We start from the raw sequence: 15,685 nt of genomic DNA on the forward strand, positions 1-15,685 counted from the left end.
ATGTAGAGGAAATGAGATCTGTATGCAAAGAAAAAGTGGTATGGCGTTTTATCCTCCCTGCCTACGCTTACGAGGAAATGGCTTTGTTTTTTACTTACGAAAATTAAAAATTCCATGGCGACGAAAATGAAGTGTTACCCTGGTTGCCTATAGCAAACGCTTGGTAGGCGCATTCCCACAAAACATCACAAAACGTCAGTCCGTATACAGTCATTGCTTCCTCTACATGTATACGCCTTGTTCTCAGCCTTACACAATGCACGGATCTCGAGGTTTGTGCACCGCACCTATCGTACATAGTTTTTCCACACATTCACCTGAGAGATTGCATTTCGACAGCATTCTAGGTTGAGAAAGCTGTGCCATCTATTCTGCTCTCTAAGAGACATTCTGGATATTGGCACTCTCAGAAGTGAGTACTTTGCTCTGTTTCAATCCACGGCAACCTAAGGAATAGATGGCTGGGGGAGTTGTGCGGCATGCATTTAATATAATAATTTCACAGAAATTATTTTTGAGAAAAATATTCCGCCGCCCTCAAACATAACCGTCAGAAATGTTGTTCCAGTACATGAAGGTGCTGGATATGAGACAACTGTACCTAAAAGAAGCACTTACACACTTCTGTTCTAACAATAAGAAGAGGTCTCAGCAAAATGTCCGTACGAGGTTTTCCCAGAGCACGAATTATGTCATGCCAAAAACCCTTACGAATTTAGCTCATAGACATCTCTCATTTATCGCACAGGGAGTGTTCAATATTTTGGAAGAGCGTATTAAGCTCTCAACGACAAAAACTATTTCCAAGAGAAAAGGGACCGGATTTTCCTTATAGGAGGGATTTGAGTGGGAAACTCCTTGATGATTTTCCGAATGTTTGAGTTTACTGTTACAATATATATGTTTTTAAAAAAAAAAAAAAATTGTGTTTCTGATCCTATATTTGTAGTGATATACACATACGTCTGTGTCAACTAATTGCTCGTCCCATCTCAACACAGGACTTTAAGTCCCATGGAGTTGGGACTTATGTCTCAAATAATGTGCAATAAACTTATGTATGTAAATAAATAAATTCACAAATAAAGGTCGGCATCAGGACTCCATTGAAGGCCTAATTTTACCTCCAGTGAAAAAAAATATTTGCCAAGGTTGATTATAATGCACCGTTTACCCTGTCTCGGTACTCACCCTCCTTCCAATATAGTTCTCAGTATTTCCATCTTTAGTAAACATACTTCGCAAAATTACAAATTCCTCTACCAGTTTCAGAATAATCCCATTCGCAGTGATCTCAGATTCAGTCATACTTTCATTTCTTTTAAAAGCCATCACATTAGATTTATCAACATTCATTAGGAATTTCTCATCACAACCTAGGTAAAATGCTTACATTAATGAAATAAATCTAATTATTTAATTATACAAAATAATACAAACCGCATTCTAATGAATGATTTCCCAAAATATTAAAAGCGTAATAAAACTCGTGGCGTCTTCTTTCAAACGATCACTGAATCAAATTCAATTATAAACACCTCTCTCCCGCTTCCACTCCCACAAAGTCTACTATAAACCATTAAGTCTTTCTATTTTTTTATAATCATTTTCTGTGTATAAATGTGTCCATAAAATGTCTATTGGGCGTATCTATAAATAAATAAATAAAAACAAATGAATGACTTTTTGTTACATGATTACTTTATTAAATACAAAAACACCAATTCATCGCAATATCTTCCTGCATTACAATAGTTGAAGGTGCTGTTAAAAACAATAATAGCTGCCATTTTGTAGTAATGCAAAATATTACAATAATTAATGAAATTTCGAAAGCTAAGCAATCAATTTATGATGAATTTATATCGTAATAAGTTACCTAGGTTATAAATGTTTGCTACCCAAAACACTTGATATAACAAACCCATTTGATAAAAATATCCAAAAGAAGATTAGGAACATGCGATTGTTTTAGTTTATTTTTAAAAAATCAGCCTTATTTTCTACATAATAATAATGAAGTCTCGCGCTAGACACCAACAAAATAAGTACAAAACTTTAACAGTAAAGCGCCATTGTGTTCTTCTTTAACTACATTATAAACATTTTGGTAAATTGCACGAACACTCATATAAATCTTAAATTACGAGATTCTTTTTTTTCTAGTTGAATCTCTCGAAGTATATTTTTTACCCTTGAAACTTTGCCTCCGGGTGGAGATAGATTCACCTTTTGACTTTTATAATTTCAGCATGTGATTTTGTCACATTTTGTACCTTTGTACCGAGTGCAAGTCATAGTTACATGTTGCAGTTACTGTATTCGTTTTAAAACAACAGTTACTGTATTCGTTTTAAAACGACAGTAACAGTATCCGTTTCAAAGTAATGGTTATTGAACCAGTTCAAAAGTCACAGTAACTATACAAATTTCAAATCAGCTATTACTGTACCAGTTTAAGAGCCTCAGTACTTAACTGTTTCGTTTCAAGATAGCAGTTAGGTAATGTAAGTACCAGTTAAAGAGCTACAGTAATTGTATCCGTTTTAAGGTAGCTATTACTGTACCAGTTTCAGAGCCACATGGTCACTGCGCTCGTTCTAAAATCAGTCACAAAACGTAAGGTCCCAAAAATGAATGAGTCTCCGAAAAAGCTCGCTGACTCGAAATGCAGTTGCTCTGATTTCTCACTTATCAGGATCAACTGTCACTGTTTGACGTGAGGGGTAAAGAAATTCAGGTCTCAAAGAGCACACAGGGGCTGGTTGTCCTTGTGGCACCAGGGTATCATGTTGACGTTGCAGAAGGTGCCGGAAGGACAGCGGATGAGCTTGGTCATGGGCGGCCCTAAACACGGGAGGACTGCATACTTGCTGACACACTTGACCTGGAGGCTGTTACACTCCCCGCAAGATACTCCGGCGGAAGTTTCCATCTGAGACAAAACCAGCATCTGAAATAATAACAATAGGCAATGTAATAAAATCGGAGGCCTCGTATGCTTCACAACTGAGGAACGGACATGAAGTATGCTATGTCCTGTTATTTTTAATGCAGAATTCGTTGATAAAAATATTTAAAACATATATTTTAGCAAATAATCTTCAAACGAGTCTATTTATTCACTTTGAAAATGATACGTGGTTACCCACAATTGGTTTGCTCATATTATTAACTATCACTATTCAATAATTCCACTTATACTCGCTATCCTTTGTCACATACGTACACACACACATCATTGTATATTATCTATATTAAAAGGAAAAGGTCAGGTCCATATTCGTTCCAAAATATTAGCCTGTTTATAAAATATAGTACAAATAGTTAGAATGCTTCCGTAACGATAGAACACTTATTTTAAGTCAAATAACAATTTTAGTGAGAAACAATTATTTAAGGCTGTAGTCTAGTAAAACGCACGCAAAATGAGGAAATCATACGATTTTGACATTTTAAAACTAATGTTTTTTTTAATCGCGCAATAATAAAAAAATAAAAACACATGAACAGGATAAAAACAATAATTTACCGGCACCGATAAGGGCGGGTATGAAAGTAATAAAAACGTATTTAAGATGTTGTTAGAAATTTAATATTACAACCAGAATTATCTTCTTTTAAAAAAATAAGAAAGTACTATTCTATAAAAATAGGTTTCAACTAAAATATTTCAATAAATATATTTTTACCGAAGACATAGTTTTACGTAGAAATAAAGAAAAATGTCACCAAAATGAATGGGATTTCAAATGCTTGTATTTCTTTTGAAAAACAAAAAATTAAGATTTTGCTTCTGCCACTTTTATGTTTAATTTATTATCTTCAAATTATTACAAAAATTTTTGATTCAATACTTAGTTTTTATATGAGAACCCAGATACCTAAGTTTAGTCTAAAGTTGAAATGGCGTAATCTGCCGGTCTAAAATTAATTATATTTTAGTTACATAAAACTTTTAAGTGTATTAAAAATTGTTATTGTTTTTATCTAATTTATATATTTTTATTATTGCAAAAAAGCATTCATTTTAAAATAGCAAAATCGTATGATTTCCTCATTTTGCGTGCGTTATACCAGATTACAACCTTAAGTGTATTATTACTTTTATAAGCTTTAATGTAGCAACCGGCTCTGATTTATGTAATTATAATAACTTTATTAAAACAGATATCTCTACCTCAAAATATAAGGTGATTATCGTTATTAAGTAATATGAGTGAGTATTTGTGTAACCTACACTGGACACGTGGACACCAGGTGGATGAAGAATACATTCCTTTGTGTGAAATAGGACCTAGTTTTTCACTTGAAAAAGAAAATCGAATGCAACTACATACCGTTATCTACAATTTCGGGGTGACCGGATTTATCGCTTTTACTATATCATCGAGACCTTAAATTTTAACGGATATTTTTTTTACTCTTCTACTTAAAATGTTTATTATTCGAACTTTAGGTATAAAAATATATGAACTTTGGTGGTCTTATTGCTGAAAGCAATATCTTCCAGCCGACCAACAACAGACAGGTGAAAACCTTGTTAAAATTGAAACATTAAATACTTTTGTCGTACACTTTATATGCTATGATGAAAGGAATGCTTAGAATGCGGGATCGAATAAGGAGTTTGGAAGGAGACAGGAAGAGGATCCAGGAAAGAAGGAGAATTAGAATTCAAGGAAAGCCCAAATTTCCCTTGAACCCTAGTTCTAAGGGAATATAATAATGTTTCAGGCGTTTTTCAAAGGTGGCCAAAGAAGGTGCATTTTTTGTACGAAGAGGTGTCTCATACCATAGTCTGAGGCACCCCGAACAGAAAAGTAATCGCTTAAGAATGATGTGGTGTATTGAAAAACGGAAAATTTTTACTCTTGATAAAAAACGAAGAGATAGACCATAATCAGAAAGGAAAATAAAATTTTCAGTCAGATATTGAAGTGTTTTAGTGATTTTGCGATTTTCAAAGCATTAAATATATTTATTTATTCAAATCTTTTTCTTCCATTATAAACTATAGTCAATAATAAAAATAATGTTACCTCACTGGAAGGGTTACCCGTGCTAAGGACACTTAACAGTATATTTTTTTAAAAGTATTTTTACATTTAGAATAAATAAAGAAGACATGTTCAGACAGTTTTAAACACTACAATCCATAACCAAGAATATCGTTTAACTTTTTGATAAGTTCGTGCGCATTCTAAAAAAACGTTTTTTTTTAATTAATACATGATATCGTCGCGTTTAAGCGAAAGTCGCTAACCCAAAAAACATCATTTGGAGATATCGCAGTTTGAAAGTTTGGAGACCAAGAAAAAATCAGATTTTGTTTCGGGGGTTTTAGGTACACGACATAATTTGTTCCTGTCTACTTAATAAATTTCATTTATAACTTTTTCTATCTGATTTCTGATACATTTTAAAATATATGGAATGTTTTTGAAGACGCAAGGTGGCTAAAATTTGGTTAAGTGAGTTTTGCCTGTTCAGAATCTGGGAAATGAAAACTATAGGGGTTATTGAAAGGCAGAAAATATTAGATAATTATTATAATGTTATCAAAAAAATATTTTTGTTTTGAAATACTTTTTGACGTGATTTCTTCAAACGTTTTTATATGTCATTATACTAAGACACATAGTAAAAAACAAGTTATTTGGATTAACGCTACTTGTTTTTCACTATGCTAGTTTTAAAAGACATAAATTTGTGCTTCGAACGGCATATTTAATGCAACTGTCATTTTTAGGGTGACTTTTGCAAGAACGACAACGATATGTTTACTAAATATGATCTATAATAAACAGTTACCTACTTTGTGTTTCAGAGGTTATGCGAGCAATTAAGTTACAATTTCACTGAACGTTTGCGTAGTTCTTGGCAATCCGATCTCAATAGATTATTCATAGTAAAGGAACATCAAGTACATAGTTACAATAAATATTAAAGTAATTTATTCAGGCCACTGCACCGGCCAGGGCCACGCTGATTTCACGTCTCATTTCATACGTTTGAAAAACACATTTCAAGATAAAGATAAAATAACAGCACGTTGTTGACACGGGTCAATTATATTTGAAAGTATCACAACACAAACAAAATAGCAATAATGAATTATTATAATGCTTCGAGGAGATAGCGTTTGAAATAATATGTAGGCATAAGTGGTAAATATTAATCTTCCGCTCGACGACAAATCAAATACGAGTAGAAGTAAAAATAATGTAGTCGTTGCTATATGTAATATCGAGGCAAATTAAAATACATAATTATTATTATCTATTAAATTGTATCTGTCCGGTAGGTCATTGATCTTATACGTTTTATCACGATAAGTGATTTTACAGTGTACCACCTAAATAATCTTATTTTTTATTCCACAAATTATAGGCAAAGAAATAAGAATGCCGCTGCTATCCATTTTTATACACCGACTTTATTTATTTATTCATTCAAATACAATATTACAAAAAATAATAACGTATCCATAACTCTATGAGGCCAAGAGTCCTCTGTTGAGTTGGGATCTCAGAGTAATAGGTTTTTCTCCGTATGAGCAACTCTATTAGGTTATTACTCAGGTTGGGATACAACATAATGGAAAGTGGACGCATGCGTATTATTAAAAAATAAATTAATAAGCAAAAATTAAAATAAAACATTATTACATAAACATATAGCCAATCGGGTTGTGGTCCCGTGGATTGGGGACTCACGCTGAGGTTCAAATCTCCCTCTACCATAACTCGATTTCAATTTCTCCAGCACAAGTTATTTACGACTCTTAGGAAATGGTATGAAAAATTTAATATTTGAGTAAACAATAAAAACTCATGTATTTTTATGATTTTTGTTTTTTTAATATACGAGTATATATTTCAATAAACATCTGGACAGTACGCTTAGCAGTATATAAAGATATGCAGTATCTCGCAGCAGTCTCCTGCAATGGTCTCTTCCCTTAGACAAAATACAAAATTGTAGGGGATACCGAGGAAGGCTGAAACAGTTTATACATTCCCTAGTATATCTTATCCAAAAAATAACCCTATCTCTATGAATTGTATACCTCAACATAGCCAATTTTACACAATATGTAATCGTATTTAAAAATAAGTAAAAATAATCAGGGTCAATGAGAAAATCGGCTAAAACTGAAACAAATCCCCGCGTCACAACTTTCCTAGTACCGAGGTTAGTTGAAACAGAGGTCAAGGTGAGTTTTTATTGTTTGATATATTTTATTGGAAGGGATATAATGAATAGACATGAGTTTTCCTGCATTTGGACACGACCAATTATCACAGACTGTGTGTTTTCTTTTTCACAAATCGAAAGAGTAAAATGTAGTTAAGATTGTATGATGATGCGGCATTTTTGAGACTCTGCTCCCTTAAGTCACCTCTTCATAAGCTAGTTTATAGATTTCTACGCTAGCCATGCCCGTATCCGTGATTCTTACATATTAATTGGGCATTCTGGAACAAGAACTATAAACAATTCAAGAAAATGGATTAAAAAGGAGAGTTGAAATAAGCTGTTTTTTCGTCCAGATGTCGTATACACCCAACTCCCTGTAGACGGCTGTTGCCAACTCCATCATGTGGCGCATCAATAACGCAATAAATGCGCGATATTGCCAGTCCTATATCGATCATTGATTTTTTGAAATCGCCATTGTTACAAGTCTCCTCTGTTAGAACTCTCCTCGGTCTCCCCTACGCTTCTCCTTAAAATGGCATAAATAATTCAAATTACAGGAAAACCTCGTACGAGCATTCTGCTGGGATCTCCTCTTGTAACCACACGACCAGAAATGTGTCAATGACCCTTTTCCAGTACCTTCATCAATTGAAACAAACTTTGATTCCTCTATATCCATGCAGCTTTCACCTTCCTCTAAAGAAGTTTCTTGGAAAACTAGCATTTAAACTTTCTCTTTGGAGAGCTCATTTTATTTATTTTTTTAAAGTAAGTAAAAATTTTCCAATAAAAGTAAAATTCCATTTTAAAAAAAAGTTCATAAATTTTGAATTTATTTAATCTGAAACACTCTGTAATGTTGACCACATAAGAGTGTAATATATTAGAACACAACTAGTTTCAGGTATTCTGAATTACCAATCATAGGGTGCAAATATAAACTTTTTATACACAGTGTTCTTTAAACCCTGTCACATCCGAAACCACGATGATCAGTATGGGCAAGAAGACAAATTAGCATATTTAAAAATATATTTAAAACAAAGAAAACTTTTAAAAATAAAATATTCAAAAAACCAAAGAAAATTTTTAAAAATAAAATATTCAAAAAACCAAATGGTTGCTTCCTTCTGCGGGGGAGAAGTGAGGGGAGCGCGGCGAAATATCAGACTCCCCCCTCCTCGTTTCTCCCCTGCAGAAGTAAGCAACCATTTGCTTTTTTTGAAGTTTTATTTTTTTAAATTTTGTTTGTTCTAAAAAAATATTTTAATGTGCCAATATGTCTTCTTGCTCATACTGATAATCGTGGTTTCGGATATGACAGGGTTTAATGAACACCCTGTATATAGTTTATATTTACAACTGATGATGGGTAATTCAGAATACCTGAAATTAGTTGTGTTATAATATATGAAACTCTAATGTGGTAAAAATTACAAAGTGTTTCATATTAAATGTAACGGACGGTTAAATATGTAAATGAAATGCAATAATATAGTTAGGGCCCCCGGTATCTGTAGGCTAAATGTTGGACCCACAATAAAGGATGAATATTCCACTTTCGGGTCTGACTTTAGCGATACCGGGGTACTATAGAGCAGGAATTTGTGTTACAGGCCCTAAAAAGGGCCTGAATCTAGACGTTTGACGCGTTATTGCCCTAACATGCATATTTGTATTTGTATAAAGACTAAGGACTGCCTTAAAAAAGGCATTTTGTAATTGATGTGGCGCGTGCGGCGGCTCCCAGCGAAGTGACCGGGCCGAGCGCCGGCACCTCCCTATATGCACTTTGGGGGAGGCGCGCCGGCCGGGTATAGTGGGAGCGGTATTTCCCCCCCCCACTCCCGTATTGGCCTAACGCCGGTTCGGACGCAGGTAGCGGGAGCCCGCAACACGCCCTATATAATGTGTACATTTACAACAATAAATATTGAGTTCGCCTCGAGACATCAAGTTAGTCTGATCGTTTCATTTCGTCACCCCGCCCGACCTCCCGCTCTACTACTGGATCTACACCTTGGACTTGACCATCGCTTCACCCCAGGACTACGAACCAGTATCTTCCACCGACCTACGCAGTGACACCGGACTTGAGAGGAATTTCGAGACTACATAACTTTCGGGATTTACGACCCCGAGAGCGACGACGGCAGCGAGACACGGCCAACACCTACCCCTTGCTACAGGATTGTGGAATACAGTCCAAACTGTTACTTGTACAGTACAGTTTCTGGTCCTTCGACTCGCCGGATTGTGATCTTCAGCTGCCATCTACTTTGAGTCTTCAGCCGAAACAAATCTACGATGCCCGCCTCACTACGCTCTGGAAAGAACGCCGAGGAGCAGCCCACCAAGCCCGTATCGGATGGAGATTCCGATTCGGAAGGTGACATCACTCTTCAGGAAGAAGCAACCCCCTCGCCGACTGCGACTGACGAGACGCTGCAGAACGAGAGATCTGAGAGGCGTCGGGAGAGAAGACACTACGAGAAGCAAATCAAGCAATTGATGTCGCTTTTGGGAACTACAAGCAAGCCAGCCGCTCAGCCAGACACCGCGCAACTCGGAACGCGGACCGCTCTGGCCCAGGCGGAGAAGGAAGCTACATCGAGCGCGCCCCAGGACCGGGACGCGCTAGTCATTGATCCTGTCTACCCCAAGAGGAACGAGCCTTTCTCTGAGGAGGACAATCAAGAGGCGAGGCCGAAGGAAACGGCGCGCCGCAACACAGAGAGATGGGTCGAGGAGCACACCAACGCCGAACCAGCCGACCGTTTCACGCTGGCACTCGAGGCCTTGCTGGCAAAGCAAGGAGGGAATCGAGGACAAACCCAGGAAGAGGAAACACGCATCGGCGCCATGCTCGCTCGACAGGGGAACGCCAGGGAGCTACAGGACTTCAGCGGCAGCCCCGTGCATTGGCCGGCATTCTGCGACCAATTCTGGGAGTCTTCAGAGCTGTGCCAACTGACGGACCCGGAAAACCTTCTCAGGCTGAAGAAGGCACTCAAAGGGCCCGCCCGGGCGCTAGTGGAGGGACTACTAGTGGAATCAAAGGATGTTCATAAGATCATGAGCACCCTCGAGACGCACTACGACCGCCCGGACGTCATCATGAGCACGCAGTTGGACAAGCTGCGAAAATCACCGCGACTGACGGCAGAAAGCACCATGGACGATTTAGTGGAGTTCGCGATTGCCGTACGGAACATGTGCCTCACGTTGGAAAAGAGGCGCAAAGAACACCTGCATTCGGACGAACTGCTGAACGAGATGGTGCTTCGACTCCCGTTTTTCACGCGGCAACTCTGGGTGATGTCGCGAAAAGGAGCTAACAAGAAGGCAACACTTCGCGACTTCGTGGACTGGATCATGGTTTTCGCGGACAACGCCAAGGACGCCTGCGCCTTTGAAAAGACGAAGTTACCGGCGCGTGGAAAGGAAACAGTGTTCGCGGCGACGGAATCACGGCCAACAACAGACTCAAAGTGCGCGAAGTGCGGCCGTAGCGGTCATAAGTTAAGTGCATGTAACGAGTTTGCGAAGATGTCGTTATTGATGCGACGAGACTTTGTGCGAAATAGAAAATTGTGTTATCGGTGCCTGAGTGACGGACACCGAGCAAACCAGTGCCGAAGCACCGCTAAGTGCAACGTGGGTACGTGTACAGCGAACCATCACAAGTTATTACACAGCGAGCCGCGAGTGAATAGCGCCGACAGCGTTAGTGAAACCGCAATAGTGCCCGACGGGAATCAGTTCGTCGGGGTAATGAGCGGACCGAATAGTGACTCGAAAGTTCTATTAAAAGTGATCGAAGTGGAAATAAGCGGACCACGGGGACGCGTAACAGTGAACGCAATGCTGGACGAAGGTTCCACTATCACGTTGATAGACAATGAAGTCGCGAACAAAGTGGGAGCCCGCGGACGCAGTGATGTGATCTCGATCCGCGGAATCGGTGGAAATAGTGCAACGATAGACACGCGCCGAGTGCATGTGAACATAAAAGGAAATAGTGACATTTCATATCGCATCGGAGCGAACACAGTGCGAGAATTGAACCTTCCACAAGCGCCGTGTGCACGCAGTGGAACCGCGAACGGTTCGAGAATTGTCAAGCCACAAATGATCATCGGGCAAGACAACGCTGGCGTAATAGTGTCGCGGGAAGTGATAACGAACGGTGATGAAATCCGTTCAAGAACCTTGTTAGGCTGGGTGACTCACGGTAGAGTCAACGGCAGCGCACTGGCGCAAAACAACATTACGCTCGCGACTATGAGTAAATCAAAGTGCTCTACGGTAGTGAATCGCGAGTGTAGCGGGCTTGTAATGCCGCCCATAACCGCGGCAGTGAATCGCGACTGTAACGGGCTAGTAATGCCACTCACAACCGCCGCAGTGAATAGCGAGTATAGCTCGCCAGTAATGCCGCTTGCAACCGCGGAAGAGAATAGCGAGTATAGCTCGCTAGTAATGCCGCTTACAATCGCGGAAGTGAATCGCGAGTGTAACGGGCCAGTAAGGCCGTTTGTAACCACCGAAGTAAATCACGAGTGCCGCGGACAGAACGAGCGTATCGTGTCGGAGCTACCCACAAGCCCGACTGACAGTGATAGGGCGCAGCAAACCAAGTGCTGCGTTAATTTAGCAAGTCTTGTAAAAAATAACTTCACAATCGACTCGTTGGGAGTAACGAGTGCCACGCGCGTTGACAGACAGATAACGCGCGCATACGCGATCATGCAAGCCACGACAAAACCTCTTCAGGATGGACATTGGGAGACTGGACTCTTGTGGAAAGACGGAGATACGTGGTTGCCCAACAATAGGCAACACGCTCTCAGCCGCCTGGAAGGAGTGGAAAGAAAATTAAGAAATAACAGAGAGCTTGCCGCCGCATATCATGAGAAAATGAACGGATACTTACAAAAGGGATATGCATCCGAGGTATGTGAAAGTGAATTAAATAACGTACCAAAGAGGTGGTACCTGCCACATTTTGCGGTCATTAATCCGAAGAAACCCGCCAAAATACGGGTAGTCTTCGACGCCGCAAGCAAGTATAGAGGCGTCTCTCTCAACGACAAGTTAATGGCCGGACCGGACCTATTATCATCGCTATTGGGAAATATGTTTCGATTCCGGGAGGGACATATTGCGCTTGCGGCGGACATAAGTGAAATGTTTTTACAAATAAAAATCACAAAACAAGATCAACTCGCTCAACTTTATCTCTGGCGAGATAATCCGGAGTCGATGCCGAAAACCTACAAGATGACGTCAATGACTTTTGGAGCCGCGTGCTCACCAAGTTCTGCGCAGTATGTGCGAAATACAGTGGCCGAACAGAGTCAGAACGAGTTCCCGGAGGCAGCGGCGGCATGCAAATCCAAATTTTATATGGATGATTATTTGGACGCCATGGACGATGCCGGCGCTGCTGAGAAAATGGTCCGGGAGGTATCCGAAGTCCTACGCCGAGGCGGGTTTACACTGACGAACTGGGCTAGCAACAAGAGTGAAGTGCTCAGCTCGGTGCCGCCTGAAGCGCGCGCCGCGCCGGCCATGCCGATATGCCTAACGGAAGCGCACGAGACGGCCGGCGCTACAAATGAATTCACAGGACGAGTCCTGGGAGTGACTTGGAGACCTGCCACAGATGAGTTTATTTATCAATTCGACGACCCACTCGGCCAGGGTAGCGACAGTTGGCCCACTAAAAGGGAGCTGTTGAGTGCAGTGATGCGAGTTTTTGACCCGGTCGGATTCCTGGAATGTCTCGTCATCCGCTCTAAGATGCTCCTACAGGATGTATGGAGGGCTCAAACCGGATGGGACGAAACGATAAGAGAAGATCATAAGACTAGATGGCAAAATTGGATCGCACAGTTAGAAAATTTAAATTGCGCCATCCCCAGATGCGCCATAGTAAGTCGGTGGAACCGCCGAGAACTACATCTATTCAGCGACGCCTCGGAAGTGGCGATCTGCGCAGTAGCTTACTACGTGGAGAACACGACCGAGGGCAAGAAGACCACCTTTATCAGCAGTAAATGCAAAGTGACGCCGTTAAAGGTGATGTCAATACCGCGCCTTGAGCTACAGGGCGCACTCATGGCGGCCAGACTGGCGGCCACCATCAGGAGAGAAACCCAGTGCGCCATAGAAAAGGTGGTGTACTGGACTGACTCCACAACGGTCCTGTGCTGGATCCGGTCGGAGCCGCGCGCCTACTCAACGTTCGTGGCCAATCGGCTAGGTGAGATAGACGAACTCACCGACGCCACGGACTGGAAGTGGGTGCCGACAAAACTCAACCCCGCCGACATCGGTACGAGAGATGGCCGCCCGCTTGACCTGTCCCTCGAAGGAGTATGGTTCCAGGGGCCAGACTACCTCCGGCAAGGAGAAGAATCATGGCCTCGAGAAAAGAAGATGACGCCCACTCCGGACGATGCGATGCTGGAGAAGAAAGCAGAGCGAGTGGTACTGGCGATAACCACCAGCGAGGCGCTACCCGCGCCACAGCGATTCTCGTCGTGGAATCGCTTGATAAGGACAACGGCGTGGGTACTGCGCTTCGTGAGAAAAAGCCGCCAAAGAGACGGCGCCCGCAAAGTTGGCGAACTGACGGCCGGGGAGCTAGAAAATGCTGAGCTCCATTGGGTCCGTCAGTCGCAAGCGGACGCTTTCGGCGGCGATATACCTACCCTGAGACGGGGGGAGCGACTCCCTACGCGGAGCCGCCTATACGGGCTGACGCCGCACATAGACGACAAGGGTGCCGTGCGAATGGGAACACGCTTGAGGAACACAGATACATCAGAAGGACTGAGGGCGCCTATAATATTGGATGGCGCCCATAGATATACCCGCCTGCTCCTGGAGGAGTACCACAGACGAGCCGGGCATCCGGGGACGGAGAGAGTGTTATGTGACGTGAGACGTAACTTCTACGTGCTCAAGTTACGAGGGACGCTGAGAAATATAAGTCACAGATGCGCCATCTGCCGAGTTCGGCGAGGACGAGCCGGCACACCGCAAATGGGCCAGATACCGGAGGCGCGAGTGGCCAGCTACCAACGACCATTCACCCACTGTGGGTTGGACTACTTTGGCCCCCTATATGTTACGATAGGGCGACGCCGGGAGAAGCGATACGGTGTCTTATTCACCTGTATGACGACCAGAGCCATACACCTCGAGTTAGCATCATCCCTGACAAGTGACGCGGCCATCCAAGCCATCAGACGGATGACCGCTAGAAGAGGCCAACCGAGGGTGATACATTCCGATAACGGAACAAATTTTCACGGCGCCGACAGAGAAATGCGAGAATCAATTGCCGATCTCCATAATGACGCCGCATTCCAAATAGAACTTGCAAATAAAGGCGTAGAATGGAAGTATATACCGCCATCCTCACCGCATATGGGTGGCGCGTGGGAGCGACTAGTGAGATCAGTTAAAACCTCCCTAGTCGCTATCCTCAAAGAACAATCTCCACGAGAGGAGACCCTGTTGACGGCGTTCGCCGAGGCCGAATTCTCGGTAAACAGCCGTCCCCTTAGCCATGTGGCGGTGGACCCCGCAGATGAAACCCCATTGACTCCGAACCACTTCCTAATTGGTTCGGCCGGGGCACGCACACATCTCGCCTTCTACCCCAAAGAAACGGAGAATATCTGCCTGAGAAAGCAGTGGCGGATAGCCCAGCAACTAGCCGACAAATTTTGGCGACGCTGGCTGGGCGAGTTTCTGCCTACACTAGCACAGAGGAAAAAGTGGCTCGATAGATCGGAGCCATTGAAAGTCGGCGATTTTGTAGTGATCGCCGACCCTTCATCACCCCGCAACCAGTGGACAAGAGGGAGGATCATGGAGACACGACTGGCTGCCGATGGACAGGTGCGGACCGCACGAGTTCAGACGGCGGCCGGAGAATATGCCCGACCAGCGATCCGGCTCATCCCACTACTGCTAGAGGACCGTCCAGAGAAGAAGATGCCCCCGCAGCCGAACAGCGTGGCATCGGGGGGAGTGTAACGGACGGTTAAATATGTAAATGAAATGCAATAATATAGTTAGGGCCCCCGGTATCTGTAGGCTAAATGTTGGACCCACAATAAAGGATGAATATTCCACTTTCGGGTCTGACTTTAGCGATACCGGGGTACTATAGAGCAGGAATTTGTGTTACAGGCCCTAAAAAGGGCCTGAATCTAGACGTTTGACGCGTTATTGCCCTAACATGCATATTTGTATTTGTATAAAGACTAAGGACTGCCTTAAAAAAGGCATTTTGTAATTGATGTGGCGCGTGCGGCGGCTCCCAGCGAAGTGACCGGGCCGAGCGCCGGCACCTCCCTATATGCACTTTGGGGGAGGCGCGCCGGCCGGGTATAGTGGGAGCGGTATTTCCCCCCCCACTCCCGTATTGGCCTAACGCCGGTTCGGACGCAGGTAGCGG

The 15,685-nt window shown here is 42.3% G+C and overlaps 1 long non-coding RNA gene across 1 annotated transcript in view; it reads right to left on the reverse strand.

Annotated features, from left to right (window-relative positions):
- Positions 1–1,679: 1,679 nt before the first annotated feature.
- LOC148275378 (uncharacterized) overlaps positions 1,680–15,685 on the reverse strand; it is a 28,106-nt gene continuing 14,100 nt past the window's right edge. The window contains exon 2 of the long non-coding RNA XR_015824041.1: positions 1,680–2,953. This is a non-coding gene — a long non-coding RNA (uncharacterized LOC148275378). The remainder of the gene's footprint in view (positions 2,954–15,685) is intronic.

The sequence above is a fragment of the Micrasema longulum genome, unplaced genomic scaffold (assembly GCF_059751315.1).
Source record: "Micrasema longulum isolate JH-2025_06_02 unplaced genomic scaffold, ASM5975131v1 h1tg001437l, whole genome shotgun sequence".
NCBI lineage: Eukaryota > Metazoa > Arthropoda > Insecta > Trichoptera > Brachycentridae > Micrasema > Micrasema longulum.